Raw genomic sequence first — 23,430 nt, forward strand, 5'->3', positions numbered from 1 at the left:
CTACCGTAGACACTTCTCTCAGTGCAGGTGATCTTGCAGAAAGACTTTCCATGTTGATTTTCATTCAGTGATTCAGTATCTATGCATGTGATTATTTATCGACCACACGGAAAGCATTATTTTAAAAATCTAGCATGTAATACTCAGGAATTACGTTTTTCACTGTCCTCACCTCGAAATCGCTAGCTTTAGAAACAGCTGCATATAACTAAATAAAGTATGTTGACTAACCAGTAGATAAAATAGTATTGTATATTTCAAAAAGTTTTTTGCCATTTCAGACGACCATAGTTTCAACATGAATGAAAATGGAAAATTATGGTAGATTTTAACTGACACATGAAATTACGAAGTTTTTATTCACGAAAGAGTTTCACGACTTTACAAACGTATATATTTTACAAGCACGTACATACAGCTTTGGGGTGCTTTTTTGCTATTACATTTACCATCGGTGTTATCATTTACCGTTCATAAATGTTAAATGTTGCGTGCACCTGACTCACGACAGACATCCAGAAGATAGTCAGACTCGTGCAGTACTTGCACGATCATATCTAAAGTTACTGCATAAGCTGCTGGAATTATGCAGCGTCGCATTTGTTGGTAGGGGAAGCACACAGACGGAGTCTTTCAAACCTCCACTAACAAAGAATTATACACTGTGAGATCAGGTAACTTTAGAGGCCAATGGGACAACACGAGATCTGTACACCCCGTACGCTGTAGGAGGTTCAATGTCGCACTCTCCACGGAAATTACGCCACCCAGTTGTAGCTGATTCGCCTCTGCTGAAACGCAGAACACAAACCGCCTTTTCACTCTGTTATCGTCAAGACTGCGAACTAGTAGCGTCAGAGAAATCCTTACCGGCAACCATATGAAACGGAAACACTCAACTAGCACTGAGGTAAACTTCCAATTTCGATGCGTAAGTTAAAATTTACCCCAAATATCTGTTCCTTCACACAGAAGGTGGATGGATCTCTTTAACACCCCATGTTCTATGAATGACCTCATGTGGACACAACGATACGGACGGAAGAGTGGAACCAGATCTTAGACGAGAATCCAACATTGCGCCGTTGGCAGTATTGTATCGGAGGCGAAACACATTAGTGGGAAGTTCCATAAACGCCCGAGGACGTGACATGTTTACTGCACATAAAAAACTGTGTTAAGCGTGCGCCGTAAATTAATTGAACTGGGACGTTTCATCAGGCACGCATACTGAATTTAATGAGGGTTATTCGTGGGTGCGCGGGCGCGGCGCTGCGAGAAGTCATTAGAGGGCCGAGGAGGCCAGCCTTGTGTGGGGCCGAGTAACGCATCGGCTGCGAGTGCTGAATGGCTGCAGAGAATATAACGTGGCTAAATACACAGTAGCTGTATGCTCACTGCAGTATACTCCCACGTGTAAACACCCTGTTCTCTATACCCCGCCTGGTTCTGTACGTACTTAACGTGTCTGCTCAAAAGCTCTGTTACGTTCGTTACGTTGTTTCTCGACGGTTACTGAAATGATACGTGGTTACGTTCTGACTAGATTGTGATCGAAGCAGCTACTGCCTACATCTGTCGATCCACCGTTACAGATGTCCATTGTTTATTAATACCTGTTTCATGTGAACAGCGCTACAAGGTTTTCCTAAACTGAGCGACATGATGCACTGGTTAAGTACCGGAAATAGTAAGGACACATTGGATTTCCTTCCCCATTATTATTCAGTCGGAGGTTCGAGTCCATCTCCATTAACTTCGGCGTCCACATGACATTCAGCTCTAATATACATACAGTGACAACTGAAAATTTGTACAAGATCGGGACTCGTTTGCTTTTCTGTTGCAACTAACTTAACCATTAGGCTATTTGAACACAGTTCGAGGCATGACTCACTCTTTGAGTGTCACTCATGTTTCCACTTACGATTGCCGATAACTACAGTCAGAGTTTCTCCCATCGTATATGTGGGAATAACGTCACAGAGGCAACTGAGTTGGTAAAGTATGCTGCTACAGCAGGTATGCATAGATTTTCAGTTGTCACTACCTACATGTTACATAGCCGTTTTAGTATATCATTTCATCTCACTGCGTCTTCATTTTTTTCACCTCCATCGATCCACTCATTTGATCAGAATGCATAAAATCCATTTGATGTACATTTTTGGCGAGTGGGTAAGCCACCATCCCCCTGTGGTATTATTCCGACCTTCCTAATGCGAGAAACGTTGGTGGCAGTCGTCGAAAATCATAAGTGTAAACATAAGGGACCATGAAATTACAAGTGAACCCAGGAAGCGTAATAAAATGGCCGCACATTTAATGTGACTGCTCGCGAAAAATAAATAACCTGGGTTCGAGTCTCGGGGTGGCACAAATTTCCAGTTGTCACTCTAGATTTATTGCAATTAACGTTCAGCGTTTCTGAAAGTAACAGTTTGCAATGAAATCATTTCTTGTCAATTCATCGCCGGCCGTTGTGGCCGAGCGGTTCTAGGCGCTACAGATCGACGAACCGAGGGCATTGTGTCTTCCCCCTCCCCTCCCTCCCTTCGTGACATTAACCCTGAGGACATGGGTGGCGCTTTAGAGCGGGACGATCACGAATAAGCAGTTATATAGTCCCAAACGTTTCCGGTTTCAAGCCCTGCCATCCACCCACCGCCAGTTCAAAAATGGTTCAAATGGCTCCGAGCACTATGCGACTTAACTTCTGAGGTGATCTGTCGCCTAGAACTTAGAACTAATTAAACCTAACTAACCTAAGGATATCACACATCCATGCCCGAGGCAGGATTCGAACCTGAGACCGTAGCAGTCGCTCGGACCCAGACTGTAGCGCCTAGAACCGCACGGCCACTCCGGCCGGCCCACCGCCAGTTCCGAAAGTAAATGTTGCACACAGTCCCTCAGCTGACACGTTACTACTACATGCCATCCTGCTTCAGTTGAATATTCATTTTTCTTTCATGAACTGATACCTTTCTCAAGTGCAGAAGTGACGCATCAGGCAGCAACATAAATGCCCAGAAAAATTATGAATCACTCTGCGGTATATCGATTGCAGCATCACTGCACCTAAAGCGTAAGACCAAACGTATAGCTATCTCCTAACAAAATGTACGAATCGTGTCCGACGTCGTTTGCTAAATTTCGTTCGTTTTCATAACACCGATCGTCATATGTCTTCTGGAAGTGACAGGGTCAGTGCAAGCTATCAAAATGTAGGGAGGAAGAAATATTGCTCGCCGGTGTGGCCGTGCGGTTCTAGGTGCTTCAGTCTGGAACCGCGTGACCGCTACGGTCGCAGGTTCGAAACGTGCCTCGGGCATGGATGTGTGTGATGCCCTTTGGTTAGTTAGGTTTAAGTAGTTCTAAGTTCAGGGGGACTGATGACCACAGATATTAAGTCCCATAGTGGTCAGAGCCATTTGAACCATTTTTTTTTGAAGGAATATTAGGTTACAACGAATTACATGCACTGAAATGAAATGACTGCTTGCACAGTCAACGGCCGATGTGGCTACTCCGGTTCCTGTCAGGTCATCGAAGTTAAGCTCTGTTTTCCGTGAAAGCTGGGATCTGTTGTCAATCTTCCCTTTGTCTTTACGGCAGAGGTGCAGGAGGGGTGGTAGCGTTAAATCTCAGACCACCAGTTTTAACGCTAACGTCCTGCATTAATTTCCAAACCTCTCCGCAGTGTCTCATGAAGTGACGACATGCGAATTTGTTGATGGTGATTCGTCTGTCGGATGGGGACATTAAGCTAGGCGACCCCCTTTGTGCTCTTCGAGAAGAGCAGGCTATGTGCCGGCATCACATTTCACATCTCCATTCTGTCATCATCTCCAAATATACTTCAGTACACCTACAAAATTACAGTTAGCTATAGTTAATTGGTTTACTTATACATGCAGCTCTCATACTTCGCGAATGAAGGTTCCTGTGGCCACGGAGGACAGGAAAAACCTATCCGCCGTTCAGGGTGTCCCAGCTGTTTATACGATTTTACTTTGCTAATGCTTGTATGCGTTTAAATAAATGAAGATGAATTGACAAAATCAAATGGCTCTGAGCACTATAGGACTTAACTACTGAGGTCATCAGTCCCCTAGAACTTAGAACTACTTTAACCTAACTAACTTAAGGACATCACACACACCCCCATGCCCGAGGCAGGATTCGAACCTGCGACCGTAGCAGCCGCGCGGTTTTGGACTGAAGCGACTAGAACCGCTCGGCGACAGCGGCCGGCCAATCTACTATCAAGATCAGCTTTAATAATGGATTTGCACGACCGAAGGCATTTGAAATAGAACGATTTATACGTGAAGCAATTAAAATTGAACCACAAGATATTACTGGCATCCATTTCTCTGTCACAAGCAGTGTGGTCTACGTCAAACTGATCAACGTCACGGTGTGTGACAAGATCGTACGCGATCATAAAGATGAACTTAAATTTAAACATTCAGACGGTTATTTCGGAACGGTAACAACTGATCATGCGGGACTTGCAACGAGATATGTAAGATTATTTGAGCTACCATTTCAGGTTCCGGCTGAGATAGTGGTTAACGGTCAACGCACTGCAGCCCTACGGACGTTTGCTTAGTCAAAAAAAAAATGGTTCAAATGGCTCTGAGCACTATGGGACTTAACATCTATAGTCATCAGTCCCCTAGAACTTAGAACTACGTAAACCTAACTAACCTAAGGACAGCACACAACACCCAGCCATCACGAGGCAGAGAAAATCCCTGACCCCGCCGGGAATCGAACCCGGGAACCCGGGCGTGGGAAGCGAGAACGCTACCGCACGACCACGAGATGCGGTCTTGCTTAGTCACATAGGAGAAAAATGGACAACCTTTACCACGTACCCGGTACTTAATGGTGTGCGACAAATACGGATCGAGCAATCGAAACATGTGCCGTCTTACCTCACAATTGGAGGCTGCAGAGCGATAGTCATTTACGACGGTCAGCCGAAAACTTGCTCAGGTTGTGGTCACGAAGACCACGTTCGCTCAGCGTGTCTCCAACGAAGAATTGCACAGATACCGAGGACACCACACGGAACAGTAACAGTGCCCAACAGCTCGACAGGCCAGTCGAAAAGCCAACGACGGCCGATGACGTCACGAGCATGATGACAGCGGCGACGCCCCCCACCGAGCACCACCGACCGATACCACCAGAACAGAGATCGGATGAGCAAATGGTCATCGACAGTCTAATAGTGCCAACGGCTGCCTTCGTGTCCGACTGCAGTGGTGACAGAGACACTCACACACATCGGAAACGGAAACGCACACGCGTAAGCAACTGTCTCCGAAACGGCGCAAGAAACGATTTCTAATCCCGTCGGACGACTCTTTAATGCGTATGCCGGACGACGATCAAGAAACGACCGAGGAAGACGGCCACCTTACGGTCCCGAGACTCCTCATGCAGAACACCATCGTCTCGACAGCAGCATACGTCAAGTGCGGCCTGAAAAACATGACAGCGCACGGCAACCTGCAGTCCACTGCCACTCCTAAGTATTAGAAGAGGAGCCACAGAAGCCCACGGAAAACTTGTCCCAAGGAGACTGGGCTGATTATTGTGAAGGGGACTCACCGACAGTCGCAACAGGCGATACGGCGGAGGCGGTGCCCCTCTAAAGTTGACTTATAACCAACGACGGCGGACAAGACTGGGTCACGAAACGTACCAGTACAACAGGAGGCGGCGTAAGCTCCCATGGCCGATATATTTGAGACGGAACGAAGACAAGCACATCGGCTTGCTTCTATCAATATCAATAATGTACGGTTGCAGATTAAGATGTGTCCTTACTCAAAGACGTGCTCTAAGCAGCAGACATCGACATCGTCCTACAAGAAGTATACGTAGATGAATATCCTGTCACGTACGGGTACGTATCCTACTAATCACACGCCTCCGAAACTAGCAGCGGCATAGCAATACTTCTTAAAGAAGGCATCAGGGCACAGGATGTACTGTAACTACCGTCGACACGGGGATTAGCAATGACAGTACCTGATGTACGCCTCATCTAAATCTAAGCAACGTCCGGTAAAGACAGGAAGCGTGAGCGTTCCCGCTTCTTCGCAGACGAAATTGCCCCGCTCTTCCAAGGTCGATTTTAACTGTGTACTTCCACCGAAAGACCAACTTGCTCGATATACCACGTGCCTAGAATTGAGTATGCATCTGGTTGACATCTGGGAGCATGTCCATGGCCTCCGTCCTGGATACACCCATACAACAAGTCATTCCGCTAGTTGTCTCGACCGAATATATGTCACACGTAATCTTAACGTTGACGTCCTGGAAGCAGAGTTGTGGCCTACAGCCTACACAAACCATACAGCATTAATATGTACATCTCCCTCCGGCGACAGCAAGTGCGGCGTAGCCGCGGTCCTTGGAAAATGCATGTCGTCCACCTGCGGGACCGAGCTCGTCGAGACATCATTGAAGATGTTTGGAGATCCTGCATGCGACGCCTTCGGTAATATCCTACGACCCTGAGTTGGTGGATGGGTTGCGCCAAACCGGTGCTGCGCCGTGCAATGATGACATACGGTCGTGAGCAGGCAGTATGGCGACGTCAGACGACGGACTTCTATTTCACAGCGCTACAGCAATGCGCCAAACAAATGCCTTCTCCGGGCGGCAAGAGGCGATACAACGCGCAAAGGCCAAAATTATATCAACCGTGTGACGCCACCTCGAAGGTACGGGGGTCAGGGCGCGGAGATTAGATCGGGTTGCAGGAGGACGCCCATCGATGTATCACATCATTAACGAAAACAAGAGACCACGAACAATCCTACTACATGCTGTGGGCACGAATGATGGCAGACACCTAACTTCGCAACAAGAAATAGGCAATGCCTTTGTAGAACATTACGCTCAACTTTACACCGCAGTGGATACCGATATGACGGCCATTAACGAAGTTACGCATATAATATTCGGCACCACTGAGCCAGACGCGGAAGCACAACTGATGGAGGAGATTACAGAGGAGGAAGTGATGGAGGCCATTGGTATGAGAGCGGTGAACAAATCGCCGCGACCAGATGGCCTCCCTCTGGAATTCTATAGGACCTTTAGCTATGTGATCGCACTACGGTGGACTACTATCTGCCGCGAATTAATGTCTCCTAACGTGCCCTTACCGCCGGCTTTTGTGGAGGGGCTGATTATCCTGGTACACAAACCCTCGAGTGGTACACGGATACGGGACTACCGACCGCTGACGCTCCTTAACTGCGACTTCAAAATATCCATCAGATTATTAGCAGCATGCGTCCGAAGAGTATTGCGGCAAGAACTCTCACTTGATCAAACTTCGCGCCGGCCGGAGTGGCCGTGCGGTTCTAGGCGCTACAGTCTGGAGCCGAGCGACCGCTACGGAAGCAGGTTCGAATCCTGCCTCGGGCATGGATGTGCGTGATGTCCTTAGGTTAGTTAGGTTTAATTAGTTCTAAGTTCTAGGCGACTGATGACCTCAGAAGTTAAGTCGCATAGTGCTCAGAGCCATTTGAACCATTTTGATCAAAGTTCGCTCAGCGGAGATAACATACAGACGACGCTTGTTGAATATCGCGATTTGATCGCCCTAGCAAAGACGTGTCGCCTCCGTGCAGCACTAGCGTCAATACATTTTGATCAAGCCTTTGATAGAGTTAGCCATAAATATCTTGAGGAAGTCCTGATCCCCATGCGATTTCCACGACCATTTATAGTTGTCGTGATGCGGCTTCTCAGCAATGCCTCCTCCAAAGGGCTCGTCAATGGACGTACCAGAAAATCTCTAGTTGTAGCGAGACCGGTCAGATAAAGGTGTACCTTATCAACAACATTATATATACTGGATTTCGACCCGTTACTTTGTGGCCTACGACACCGCTTGACAGGACTGATTTTGCGAGGATACACATTTACGTGCAAGTCATATGCGGATGACCTCGTGATAATAATGCGGAATGAAAACGATATGAGTGTGGCTTTAGATTGGATACGCAAATACGGAACGACCACTGGCAGCCGTATAAATATGGGCAAGTCTGTAGCGATGAATATTGGTGTTGGACTAACGGAAGAATGTGTAGCACCCTTACGGCTCATGGATACCTTGAAATGCTTAGGTATTGTTTTTACCAACGACATATGTCGCACAGCAGCGTACAACTTATAAGAGACTACAACGGTCAGTCCGGACGGGAGTTAGAGGCAACATCACACGGGCCTTAGACATGATCCAGCGGGTCACATATGTTAACACCTACCTGGCGTCACGAATTCCGCATTTTCCTCAAGTACTCCCAATGCCGGTGACAACAGCACGGCGAATACTGGCGGCGTTCGGTTCCTTTGTGAGTGCAGGTCTACTGTTTAAAGTAAGATACGACGCCCTTACCCTCCATCTTAGTAGGGGTGGACTTGGTCTTGCGCATGTTCTTGATCGAGCGGTGGCACTGTATATCAGCACAATGTTAAAACTGTGGAGACGACATCAGACTCGTCTGACAGGAATCTTGATAGAAGGATTCGCACCTGTTTCTCGAATGGCACCAGTAGCGGTCCAGCACATTTCCCAGTCACTCCAGCACATTTTTTATAGAGCACGGCCACGTTCAGACGGTTCTGCCGGAAACCAGACCTGCAACGGCGCGTCACATATAACGGATACTAATGACCGGACGACAGAGCAATCCTGTTAAGAGAAAGCATCCAAATGTCGATTGGCAAGTAGTATGGCTATCGTTACACCACGTTTTCTTAGACGCTGAGACACGTGCAACGTGTAATGAATGTCGTACACGCCGCAGTACATCTGGTGTAATGTCGCCGCAGGCTGCCACAATACGTTGTTTCATATCCTTTGGGGTTGGAGACACATCACGGTACACATTCTCCTTTAACGTACCCCACAGAAAGAAGTCCAGAGGTGTAAGATCAGGAGAACGGGCTGTTTAATTCATGCGTCCTCCACGTCCTATGAAACGCCCGTCAAACATCCTGTCAAGGGTCAGCCTAGTGTTAATTGCGGAATGTGCAGGTGCACCATCATGCTGATACCACATACGTCGACGCGTTTCCAGTGGGACATTTTTGAGCAACGTTGGCAGATCATTCTGTGGAAACGCGATGTATGTTGCAGCTGTTTGGGCCCCTGCAATGAAGTAAGGACCAATGAGGTGGTCGCCAATGATTCCGCACCATACATTTACAGTCCACGGCCGTTGTCGCTCTACCTGTCTGAGCCAGCGAGGATTGTTCACGGACCAGTAATGCATGTTCCGTAGATTCTCTGCCCAGTGGTTTGTGAAACCCGCTTCATCGGTAAACAGGTAGAACTGCAACGCATTCTCTGTTAATGCCCATTGACAGAATTGCACTCGATGATTAAAGTCATCACCATGTAATTGCTGATGTAGCGACACATGAAACGGGTGAAAGCGGTGACGATGCAGTATGCGCATGACACTACTTTGACTCAGTCCACCGGCTCTCGCAATGTCCCGTGTACTCATGTGTGGGTTCATGGCAACAGCGGCTAACACACCAACTGCACCCGCTTCTCCTGTGACGGGCCTGTTACGGACCGGTTTGCGTGCTACGACCATACCAGTTGCATACAATTGGCGATAAATGTCTTGCAATGTGCGGCACGTTGGATGCTCTGTCCGGGTACCGTTCTGCATACACCCTGCAGGCTTCAGCTGCATTTCCTCGACACTCGCCATAGATGAGTATCATCTCCGCCTTTTCAGAGTTCGAATACACCATGGTCACAGTTCCTACAACACTACACTATCACAGACGTCTGGTAACACGCTGTACTACAGTTGGTCTGCGTGCGGAGACGAATGCAGAATAACAATAGCAGCAAGCGCTACATGCGGACACTGCGACAGCTAGACCAAACCACAACAGTGCACTACAGCCACACTCGTAAACACGATCGTCATCGTAAACATGGCCCTGCAGATGCTGCTCGCCGACCGTGGCCCGTGTTTGTTACAACACGCAACTGAACGTCGGAGGTTTCAAGCGTCAACTTTAGGTTACAATATCTCCGGATGTAATAAACATTTTACAATGCAACAAACGGAACTGATTACGTATTTGTTTATATGTTCAGATGTGCTAGCAAAGCTAACGTGGTCCCATTTAAAAAAACGTTGGTTTGTGTTAAAAAACATACTTCCGTGCAATTTTGTATGGTTTGTATTAACCAATTACACTAGCCCCTCCCCTCACGTTCGGTCTGTGGAATCGATTCGACAGTATTTGATGTGGTTTACGAAATATATCCAGCGGTAACGTTAGGTGACTCACCCTTTATATATATACAGGGTGTTCCAAAAATGACCGGTATATTTGAAACGGCAATAAAAACTAAACGAGCAGCGATAGAAATACACCGTTTGTTGCAATATGCTTGGGACAACAGTACATTTTCAGGCGGACAAACTTTCGAAATTACAGTAGTTACAATTTTCAACAACAGATGGCGCTGCAAGTGATGTGAACGATATAGAAGACAACGCAGTCTGTGGGTGCGCCATTCTGTACGTCGTCTTTCTGCTGTAAGCGTGTGCTGTTCACAACGTGCAAGTGTGCTGTAGACAACATGGTTTATTCCTTAGAACAGAGGATTTTTCTGGTGTTGGAATTCCACCGCCTAGAACACAGTGTTGTTGCAACAAGACGAAGTTTTCAACGGAGGTTTAATGTAACCAAAGGACCGAAAAGCGATACAATAAAGGATCTGTTTGAAAAATTTCAACGGACTGGGAACGTGACGGATGAACGTGCTGGAAAGGTAGGGCGACCGCGTACGGCAACCACAGAGGGCAATGCGCAGCTAGTGCAGCAGGTGATCCAACAGCGGCCTCGGGTTTCCGTTCGCCGTGTTGCAGCTGCGGTCCAAATGACGCCAACGTCCACGTATCGTCTCATGCGCCAGAGTTTACACCTCTATCCATACAAAATTCAAACGCGGCAACCCCTCAGCGCCGCTACCATTGCTGCACGAGAGACATTCGCTAACGATATAGTGCACAGGATTGATGACGGCGATATGCATGTGGGCAGCATTTGGTTTACTGACGAAGCTTATTTTTACCTGGATGGCTTCGTCAATAAACAGAACTGGCGCATATGGGGAACCGGAAAGCCCCATGTTGCAGTCCCATCGTCCCTGCATCCTCAAAAAGTACTGGTCTGGGCCGCCATTTCTTCCAAAGGAATCATTGGCCCATTTTTCAGATCCGAAACGATTACTGCATCACGCTATCTGGACATTCTTCGTGAATTTGTGGCGGTACAAACTGCCTTAGACGACACTGCAAACACCTCGTGGTTTATGCAAGATGGTGCCCGGCCACATCGCACGGCCGACGTCCTTAATTTCCTGAATGAATATTTCGATGATCGTGTGATTGCTTTGGGCTATCCGAAACATACAGGAGGCGGCGTGGATTGGCCTCCCTATTCGCCAGACATGAACCCCTGTGACTTCTTTCTGTGGGGACACTTGAAAGACCAGGTGTACCGCCAGAATCCAGAAACAATTGAACAGCTGAAGCAGTACATCTCATCTGCATGTGAAGCCATTCCGCCAGACACGTTGTCAAAGGTTTCGGGTAATTTCATTCAGAGACTACGCCATATTATTGCTACGCATGGTGGATATGTGGAAAATATCGTACTATAGAGTTTCCCAGACCGCAGCGCCATCTGTTGTTGAAAATTGTAACTACTGTAATTTCGAAAATTTGTCTGCCTGAAAATGTACTGTTGTCCCAAGCATATTGCAACAAACGGTGTATTTCTATCGCTGCTCGTTTAGTTTTTATTGCCGTTTCAAATACACCGGTCATTTTTGAAACACCCTGTATATATACAGGGCTATTACAAATGATTGAAGCGATTTCATAAATTCACTGTAGCTCCATTTATTGACATATGGTCACGACATACTACAGATACGTAGAAAAACTCATAAAGTTTTGTTCGGCTGAAGCCGCACTTCAGGTTTCTGCTGTCAGAGCGCTCGAGAGCGCAGTGAGACAAAACGGCGACAGGAGCCGAGAAAGCGTATCTCGTGCTTGAAATGCACTCACATCAGTCAGTCATAACAGTGCAACGACACTTCAGGACGAAGTTCAACAAAGATCCACCAACTGCTAACTCCATTCGGCGATGGTAGGCGCAGTCTAAAGCTTCTGGATGCCTCTGTAAGATGAAATCAACGGGTCGGCCTGCAGTGAGCGAAGAAACGGTTGAACGCGTGCGGGCAAGTTTCACGCGTAGCCCGCGGAAAATTGGCTCATGCCACAACTGGAGACCGACAGCGCCGACTTCATCTTTCAACAGGATGGTTCTCCACCGCACTTCCATCATGATGTTCGGTATTTCTTAAACAGGAGATTGGAAAACCGATGGATCGGTCGTGGTGGTGATCATGACACCCGATGAAGTTCTTTGTTGATCTCTTCACTCTGTTTTTTTTTTATTACAGGGACGAGCTACTAGCTTTCTGACCGAACACGCAGAGATACCGTGCCGGCGTTATTAGCGCGCTCGGCTAAAAGCATTTACCATGAGGGTACATAGGCGGCAGCTGTAAAAATTTCTTTCCTGGATTTCTGGAAAAGTATGCGTTTGCGGGCCCCATACCTGATGATGACAAATGCTCTATTTGCAGTTATCTATCGAACCCACAAATTTTGAGTCGATTGCGCATCATAACATTTAGGATTGATTTCCACAAAAGCGGATGTTGAGCCAAAATATCTTAGAGTCCTTCGTTTTAGGTTGGACACAAGTGACCTGCCAAATGTGAGCCAAGTCGATTGTCCTTGTCTGTTGCCTTCCCCTTGTAAGCTGCGTAAGGAGGATGAAAATACTTGAATGTATAATCTAAGTAGTATGGCTATCAACTACCTGTGTCATTTAGCATTTAAATGACCTTAATAAGTGTAAGTGGGGTAGAAACCCCATCGCTTCACTGTCTGTAAAGTTACAAGCCACACCTCGTAATCAATAACATCATAATCATCACATGACATGCCATGAACCTTTCGGTGACATCATCATGGTCCTCCATTCCCTTCCCTTGCCCTCCACTCCACTCCCCACCCCTTCCCGCCCCCCTCGCAACCTCTCCTCAATTCAGAGTGTAGTATTCTGTCTACCATTTAAATGAAACACCCAATCTCAGCCTAGTAATTTAGTGGCCGTTAAAATGAACAACCAATTACGTTATAGCCTCTGAGCAGCCGCCTTGACTGTGCCCAAAAGTATACACGCAATCTGAATTTTTGCGCCATATTCAACTGTGTTTATTGAAAAGTTACATACCGAGTGTAGCTTGTAATATTTTTTATTTTCACATCCAAAATACATCAATAACACACACACATACACGTACACGTACACACACATTCCTTCACAATTAATGATTAAAATGATTATGACCTCTCAAATTAAGGCCTCAGTGTTATTTTGATGCCTAAAGAGTTACAAATAACACACTAAAAAGACCACAGATATTTCTTGTTGGGCCTAAATGAGGCGCTGTAACAAAAATAAGTTCACCAGCTACAGAACTGCAGAAAACACATGTTGGCTAAAATACAATTCTAATCATGGAAGGTAACAAACATATAGTGTGAAATGGATCTAATGGCTCCGAGCACTATGGGACTTAACTGCTGTGGTCATCAGTCCCCTAGAACTTAGAACTACTTAAACGTAACTAACCTAAGGACATCACACACATCCATGCTCGAGGCAGGATTCGAAGCTGCGACCGTAGCGGTCACGCGGTTCCAGACTGTGGCGCCTAGAACCGCTCGGCCACTCCGGCCGGCATAGTGTCAATTACTACAGGTTACTAGTAGATTGTAATTAATATCATTTGTAGGCCTACATTTGGTGTAAGACTCAGTGCAACTATAAATGAAATATTTCCTTATCTAATATAATATTTGATGCTTGTGAAGTGTTACAGTAGTATTCACACGTCTAAAATATGTAAATTGTGTTGGCATTTCAATCTGAGGCTATGTAATTAATGTTTCATAGAACGAGCTATCATCACATGAGGTTTTCCCAAGTTTTTCAGTAATGTTTCAGCAGAGAAAACCCCTTGGAAGGGGGGGGGGGGAGCGAAGGGGGAGAAGAAAATTATGCATAATTTTCTACACGATAAGATCAAAACTGATGGTAGTGATTGGCGAACACAGTTTTATTACAAATGATTCAGGCTGCTGAAGGTAATGTACAGCGTGACAATTATTAAACTATATGAAATAAAATCATCATAAATTTTGAACGGTTTGCGTTAGGACGTTCAAACTGAACGGTTAGCCTTGGAGTATGATGGGAATTAGTATGTGCATGCACATGCGCCTTGTTGTTGAAACCCACTTTCATTTGGATGGGTTCGTCAAGAAACAAAATTGGCGCATTTGGGGGACAGAGAATCGGCATTTTGCGATCGAGAAGTCTGTTCACCCTCAACGGGTGACTGTATGGTGTGCAGTATCCAGTCACGGAATAATCGATGCGATATTCCTTGATGGCACGATGACTACCGAGCGGTACGTGAAGGTTTTGGAAGAGGATTTCGTATCCATTATCCAAAGTGACCCTGATTTCGACAAGATGTGGTTCATGCAAGACGGAGCTCGACCCCATCGAAGCAGGAAAGTGTTTGATATCCAGGAGGAGAACTCTGGGGACCCCATTCTGGCTCTGGGTTATCCAGAGGCCACTGGCATGAGCCTCGATTGGCCGCCATATTCTCCGGATCTGAACACATGCGACTAATTTTTGTGGGGCTATATTAAAGGCAAGATGTACAGAAATAACCCCAAAACCATTGTTGAGCCGAAAACAGCAATTCAGGTCATCGACGGCATCTATGTTCCGATACTTCAGCGGATCATGCAGAATTTCGCTATTCGTCTGTGTCACATCATCGCCAATGATGGCAGGAATACCGAACATGTCATAGTCTAAATCCGAATATCTATAGTGACGTTTACAAGTAGAATAAGGTGTGTACATACCGAACTTTGTAACTATTTTACTTGCTCTTCATATAGTCCAATAATTGTCGCCCTGTACAATAAGAACTTTTCAGGAAGGCTGCCACAATTACCAATCATATCTGTAGTTCTCTAAAATAATACAGACATGAGAGGTCTTTTTAAATAAAACTGACTTTGTCAACATTCTACATCTTGTTTCACTGGTTCACGGGCGTCACGTCGGATCGTGTTGTGGAAGCAGCACAATATTTTGACGAGACAGCTGCTCGTTATCTTCAGGTGCTTACTGGCGTGCCGCTATATATTGGCGAGCCATTGCAGCGGAACGGCAGTAAGCACCTGAAGATAACGAACATCTGTCTCGTCGAAATATTGTGCAGTTTCCACAACATGATCCGACGCGACGCCCGTGAACCAATGAAGCAGTTCTACGCCGGGAAAGTCTTAAACAGCACAATCTACATCTTCATTATTCATGTCTACATATGTATTTCTCAACCCAGTCACTTTGCCGACGAAACCATTTCTCCTAATGAGGGGTGAGTTTATCGATACCGTAGAATGTTTGATTTCTTCGACGTTGCCACAACCTCATCTTACTGGCACTGCTTCATAACTATCAAAACGAAGTCCTCAAAGTTGTTCTCTTAAGTTTTGGAAACAGATAAAAATCGAATTGGGGCAAGTAGGAACTGCATGAAGGATGATCAATGACAGTGAATCCAAAGTGTGAAATTATTGCAGATGTCACAGTGGCTATGGCTGGTCTGTCATGCTGAATGAGACAGTGGTCCATGCTTGGGCGCACCCTCTGTTTTGTGAGCAATTACAAAAGCCTGTTTCTCATGCACTCTCACAATTTGGGGCCCTCTGGTGGCCAAGGGTTGCAACTTGCCTCACCAAAGAAGGAAAGTTGACCTCGTAGTATGCATGGCGTGTAATATCTCAGCAGATACTGAGTAAAGAATAGAAAATTTGGAGGCATCTCTTTTCTGTAAGCCCTTGTCATTAAATATTTCAAATACAATAAAACACTCACACACACACACACACACATACCAATGCGGATTAGTTGATATGGTGGCTACCAACACCCCGATTATGTTGACTACTGTATCCTGAACGGATCATGGCAATGTAGTTTCCATAACATGGCAGTGGGTGTCAGCTACTGAACCTAAAGTAGTACTCTAAAACCAAAGGCTGACAGAGCATGTGCCTTGATCTGACAAGAAGTTCCAAGTAGTTCGGAGTAGTTCCAATGCTCACAGTGTGTATGTGCAGTGAGTATCACCTACTTGAGTGTCAATAGTATTCTGTGACCAGAAGCTAACATTGTGAGTGTGCAGTGAGTGTCAGCTCCTGGCAGGTTGTCAGCTACTGTGTGTATCTGCTACTGGTATGTCATCTATGGCCTCAAACTGTATAAAGTGGCCCAGAAACAGGAACAACTTGCCATGAAACTATGACAACTTGCCCCAAAACTGTGATAACGCGCTGTAAAACTGTATCAAGTTATCCAAAAATGTAACGCGGTGTCCCTCAACTGTAGCAATTTTCCCCAAAACTGTAACAATATGCCACAAAACAGTAACATGCTAGACCAAAATAGTAACAAGTTCCTCCAGACTGTGGTAATTGGCCCTGAAACTTTAACAACCTACCCCAAAATTGCACCAACTTGTTATAAAACTGTGACAGGTCAGCACAAAATTGTATCAACTTCCCCAAAACTGTAACAGCCCCATAACTAAGCCTAGCTATGAAACTGTAGGAAGTTGTCCCAAAATTATAACAAGCTGCACTGAAACTGTAAAAAAGCTGTATCAGACATGTAACAGTTTAGCGTGAAACTGTAACAAGTCACCGTGAAACGGTAACAAGTTGCCCCAAATCTGTACACATTGATATGGTGGACGGGACTATTCCCCTCTTAGAACATCTGATGTTTTCCGCGAAGCGGAGGTCATCATCCTGTGGAAATAAAATAAAAGTGATTACAAATTGTTGAAGGGCGAATCACTGTAGCTAGCGAGCATAGCCACAAATGGGACAAATGTTGGAGAAATCGAAGAAATAATTGTTATGGATTGTATCTAAACTCCAATGCCTCTACCTAAACACACTGCACAACAGAATTAGAGGATCACTTTTTCGAAACCCGGTACTTGTTTCCTATTGCGACACATAAGCTTGAACTTTGGCTCAAAGGTGCCTACAACACTTCTCTGGAATGGTGCACAATCGTAGCTCTCTGCGACGTTACTCACGGGCTCGATGACGCTTCAAACAACAAGTTGTAAACACATGCGAAAAAATGCCATCAGAAGTTGATGGTACATGAAAAGTGGGTTAATGATATCACATAGCACCAAATTTCTGTCAGTTCTGCCCAGCCCCACCGTGAACGTGTGGGAAGGTCGCTCACCGTCTCTTAACCGCATCTTACTCCTTCTTCTGACGCCCCAGCGTTAAAGTCACACGGTTTTCTTATGAGTGGCTGAGGAAAACATCTCAGACACAGCCGCTCAGAATCGGCACCAATAGACCTCAGTTGGTGGCATTAAAGGTTTCAGTGAAACTATCCCACTCCTTGGGACATTGATTCCCACACATGTCACGGTCGAAAACAATAGTTTGCAGTATGATGAGCAACACGAAGCCTTTCTTGACACTCTTTGGAACTGCTGATATCCCCCTGATGCTCCAACCTTTCTCCACACTGAACGTGATCTCAGTCCTTTGGAGTGCAGCGCAAATTTTGCTCTTGTGTACACGGTGGAACCGCTAGGGACCGTTCAAAACCATTGAAGAAAATTTGAATTTGATTCGAAGAAGCAAAGGGTACTTGTGCTATTTCAGTGGTCCTGGTGACGACTTCCTATGGTATAGTAACAAATGGGTGAGACATTGACACACTCATAAATAAAACGCCAAAGTGTCCCTCTAAGACACCCCTTGTTTTACAAAGCCATCGGTGACGCCTATCCACATTTACTGAGAATTTTGAAAACGTGCCTTTGTAGAAAGAACCTGAGGAGTAGCGCTAGGCGCCAGCAAACAGGCAACCACTTGACACACATTTCATGCCAGCTGCCGGCCTATGGGCGCCTTGCCTACTTTGCAGCTTTTCTGTGCAAAAGGCACATTTTAAATTACTCAGTAAATGTGGGTGGATACCAGAGACTGTATTGCAGAACTGACTAGGGGAGGCGGGGGGTATTTGAGAACCAATAGGTTTGTTTATAAATAACTCATCAGCTACCAGTCACGATTTTCTTTATTTTATTTTCCGCTCGACGCGTTTCGGGAATTGGTTTCTCATTTTCAAGTGCGTTTTTTGTGTTTGTTATGTCATTCCTATGTGATGTTGTCGATGTGTGAGATTATGCTTCATTTTGTTGACTTTAAGTTTCCTTATGGTCCATTTGTGCAGAGTCTCACACACACTAAACATCACACACAACTTGTTGTACACTTTTAAACATCGACTTATATTAACATCTGTGTCACTGTCTTGTTTATGTAAAATGTTTACGATGTGTAAAAGTGTACATCAAGTTGTGTGTGATGTTTAGTGTGTGTGAGACTCTGCACAAATTGACCATAAGGAAACTTAAAGTCAACAAAATGAAGCAGAATCTTACACATCGACAACATCACATTGGAATGACATAACAAACACAAAAAACGCACTTGAAAATGGGAACCATTTCCCGAAACGCGTCGTGCGGAAAATAAAATGCATAAAATCGTGATTGGTAGCAGATGAGTTATTTATAAACAAACCTATTGTTTTCACAGTCGCAGGCTTTCAGAACCACTTATAATGGATCAAATCGGATTATTAGAGAACCCTTTGCCATTAACAGGAACACTGAAAAAACATAACCATCCTTTGGTGCTTCGGATCACTTCCAAATTTCGTCGAGTGGTTTTGACGGTCCCTAGTGGTTCCACCCGCCACACTAGAGCAGTCGCAGTTCGAGCTCATACGAAAAATGCCTGATTTCTCCGCTTGGAGTCACGGTTCTGACCTCCATCGCAGAGGAGCAAAAGGAGGCATGGAATGTGAGTAAGAGGGGATATGGCGACGTTCGCATCGTGACACTTCAACAGTATCGTTGGGGAAAATTGTGGTGAAATTTGGTGCCAGTGTGACATCCTTGGCCATATTTACATTTCACATGACCTTCTGAGCTCTGCCCTTTTTTTTCGCTTGTGTCAACATCTTGCTGTCTGAAACGTCGTCGAGCGTGAGGGTGACGTCGCAGGGGAACGGGCTTTTGCTCCCTTCCAGAGGAAGGTCGTAGGCACCTTTGAGCCAAATTTCAAACTTAACGCGTTTAATGGGGGGCAATTACGGAGTTTAGAAAAAGTGATCATGTAATTCTCTTACACAGTGTAGCTGCATTGCGGACAGAAGGATTAGTGTCTCGAAGAAATCCCCAGAGTGCTCAGCGTGTATTCCGGCTTGCGCGTGTCCTTTGTGCAAAGAAACGGACAGACCACCTCCGTGAGTGCACTGAGGTAAATTACGGCGCAGGGACGAAAGTCTGTGTCGTGGAAGCGCTCCTTAGCCTTTCTTCTTCCTTGATGAGGGGAAAGCTGTGGCGATTAAGTCCGGCAATTATATTCGGCTTTATTTGTGTCCGTACAAAGGATGTCCGACTCATCGGCGGGAGCCGGTAATGATATCGTTCGCCAATCAGAAGCGCTGCGTCTTTGTTCGCACAGCCCCTTTGGCGCGCGCTCATTAGCGACTTGGCGTCAGTCACGAAGATGGCAGCACCGTCTCCCCCCCCTGCAGGACTATACTGTAAGGTGCTTACTGCTGCACTTCCGTTGACAAACTTCGTGGATACTGTAAGGTGCCAATGTGAGAAGCGACGTTTAACAGTTTAGGGGGCCACTTCGGGCGAAACTAATTCCTTTGAGAAAGACGCACGACAAATGCTATGCAACTGTATTTTGCTGGTGTTATCCTGTAATTACTGTGACTTCCATTTAACAGATTTTCGTCTCTTGTTGAAGCACTTTCAGACGCGTTTTATTAATCCTGAAACCCAACCTCAGCATGCACTATCGTTCTCACTATCACGCTCTAGATACCCAGCTCGGTTGCTTATTTCCATATCGCACCTTCCATGTATTTATAAGCCTTATCCATCCTCCCCCACAGCACCTTGCAGTCTTGCACTATACAGTACTGAGTTACATCCTGAAACATACCTTTGCTCCCAGTCCTAGCCCACAACGCTCCACTTCTCCCCATTATTCCGTTTCCCCCATTCTCCCATCCTCCCCCTTCAATAGGTGTTATTTCCTTCCTCCGATTCAAGAACCTCCAACCGTAGTAGGCCCATGCTCTTCTGCACCATAAGAATGATCAATTTCATGCACCTATTGGATCAACATCATCTCTGAATGCAATTTAACTCTTGTACAGAATCAACAAACCATTTTAGAATCATAAGATGTAGCAGCACCAATGTACATAAACAAAGGAATTTATTTCATGTGGTTTGTGCAATTACAAATTGTGCTAAACGTATAAAACCTTAAGTTTAATCGCGTTTTTATCTGCTGCTATGACGTCACCCTCTCCAGGTATGGCAAAGTATTACGCCACATCAGTATTAGGGTAATTAGAGATTAAAATGCCCCTGAGGCGTGCAATGATATTGTAATTTTGTGTACGAGAATATTGTGAAACTGAACAAGACATATTAAACAGGCAGTACGCCTTTGTATAGAAGTATTTTTCACCATTTTTGCTGATCGTAACTGCAATAGAAGAGTTATATGGTGCATTGGCGGATAACACCAAACTGGTTAGACTGAAGAATATCGAGGTCCTAAGATACTGAAGTGGGAATTTCTGTTGGCAATTTAGGAACTCCGAGACAAGGATGCATCATGCTGCGAGTGAATGCCATCTGTGGCACTGACGACCTTAGGTAAAAATTCACTAGTCACACACATTGAGGTAATTAATACGATTTATGAAACAGGAATTTGGCCTCAAAATCTGCTTAAGACCACTGTAGTACTTTTATCAACGACGTGCAACGCAAAGGAATGCAAAGACCATAGAACAATTAGTTCTATCGGTCAGTTTACAAAAGGTCTACCGAGAGTCATACTAGGAAGAACTGAAAAGAAACCTGACGCAAACACTAGAGAAGGCCATTTCTGGTTATGAAAGGCTGAAGGAACAAGAGATGTCCAGGTTGGCTGGAAATGGTTGGGGAAAGAATGATGGAAACTTACAACTGTGTGTATGTTCGTTTTATCGGCTAGGAGAAATAATTCAGTAGTCAACTGGAGGTTACTACTGAGTATCCTACAATGTTGGTATAGGCTAGAATGATAGAAGGTTAATAAGGGAGATGTACATAAAGCACAAAATGACAGCTAGCGTAGGGAATGAGGAGACGCAAAAGATGACCATCGGAAGCTGTTCAACACATATGGTGAAGAGCTGATAGGTAACACCATAAATAAGACAAAATGTATTTTAGTCGGAGGAGAAAGGATAAAAGCTGTAAAACAAAAGATGAGCCAAAGGACAGAAGATGCTCAGAATAGGTACTCTCGCGAGACAGGTACACTAGAGAAAGCAGAAAAAATTTCATTTAATGCAGAAGTTAGGAATTTGCGCCAAGATGGTGTTTTTCGTTGTAACGAGGTCCTTTGTGCTAAATCTGAATGGTTCGTGACACATAAATGCATTAGAGAGACGCCAGGGAAGCGTTTCTGGCAGTTAGGAGAATTCAGTGTCTGACAACTTAACGCAACTGTACCATCTGACCGTAATTATTCAAATGAGCACAGTTAGGTTGGCTTTGAAAAGTAGTAACCTCTGCACAGTCGGCCGTTTTCTCTGATACCCCAGGTGTTAAATAACGCCCACAACAAGATCTCTGTCTCACGGGGGCAGGAGTTCTTCCATCAAGATGCGTTTTCTTGTCTGGCACAATCTGTCTCCAGACTATACATATGTTACTACCGTTTAGACGCCATGTTGAGACAGTTTAACTGTGTGCTACAGGCACCTGAAGGGTCGATAGGAAATTGCCTATTAGTCGAAGAAACAGCTAAGGGTCTTGTTGCTCGTTAGTTGTGACGATCAGACCGTCCGAAATTACGACGGACCTCGTAATTACGATCGCACCTCGACTACGACCCCTCCAAGCCGCCGCTTATGTCATCTGCCACGTTGTACTGCCACGTGACATCATTAGACGGTAACTTTCTCTCTCGCCCTCAATTACGTATTTTATTCCTTAATTTTGTGTCCTCTGGTTACCTACATGTGTAGTTTTTCTTAACTGATCCAGTGTTGCCTACCGATCCAGTTAAAATATTCTTGTATCCAGGTAGTTTTGCCATTTTCAATGCCTCTTTAGCCTCTTCAGTCCGTGAGCTTTATTGTTGATATGTCTATAGATTTTTAAGGAAACAAAAGTGTTGTGGTCGAATATTATTCGAGTTGAGCTATCCTCTTCAGTCCCTAATCTCTCCTCTGTGATTGTGAAGACAGGGTCGAATAACGATGCTTTAGACACGATCGGGGCAGGAAGGGCAGTGGGTGCCCGTTTCCAAGCCTCACATCTGGAAACGATATTTCACCTTTTCATACTGCCGTCTTATGGGGAACTATAAGATGAATAAATGACAAAAAACTGTGTCTTATCAACAAAACGTGTCCGATTTCTGTAAGGCTATAAATTCGTAACACAACTACATACTCCAAGCGTTGGGTAGACGAAAAAAAAAATCTGCTGCTCTTCTGAAACGGTATGAAATGAAAATGGGATCAGTAGGGAACGCCCTCAACCCATAAAAGCAAACGTGGCGGACATATAATTCTTTTCTTCTACTAAAGTCGAATATTCCGTCAATTTCACGGCTAATTAGCTCACCTGTGCTCTAGAGTGTGAAACAAATGAGAGAAAAGAGCAATGGGCTTAAACCCCAACACGACACCTACCAATGTTCGAAATAGTTTGCGGCAAGATAATATTGGCAAATCAGCTAGAGAATTACAAACGTAGCTTTAACGTTCTACAGAACGATACATGCTATATAAAAAAATGTGTCAGTAACTTCAGTGTATTTATTCTTGACTTCAAAATATTACAAAACGTTCATATGAACATGGGTTCGAAAATACTGTGTTAGGGATAAATGAAAGGACTTATTAACCATAGCACATAAATGATTTATTTACCAAACACTTTTACAGTAATTGCTTGAAGTGAATGTCTCCTGTTTCCATACATCCCTTGAGCCTGGTTCCATTTTTCGCTGCACGCTGCGGGAAACTCCT

This window comes from Schistocerca cancellata, chromosome 4 (assembly GCF_023864275.1).
Source record: "Schistocerca cancellata isolate TAMUIC-IGC-003103 chromosome 4, iqSchCanc2.1, whole genome shotgun sequence".
In the NCBI taxonomy this organism is placed as follows: Eukaryota; Metazoa; Arthropoda; class Insecta; order Orthoptera; family Acrididae; genus Schistocerca; species Schistocerca cancellata.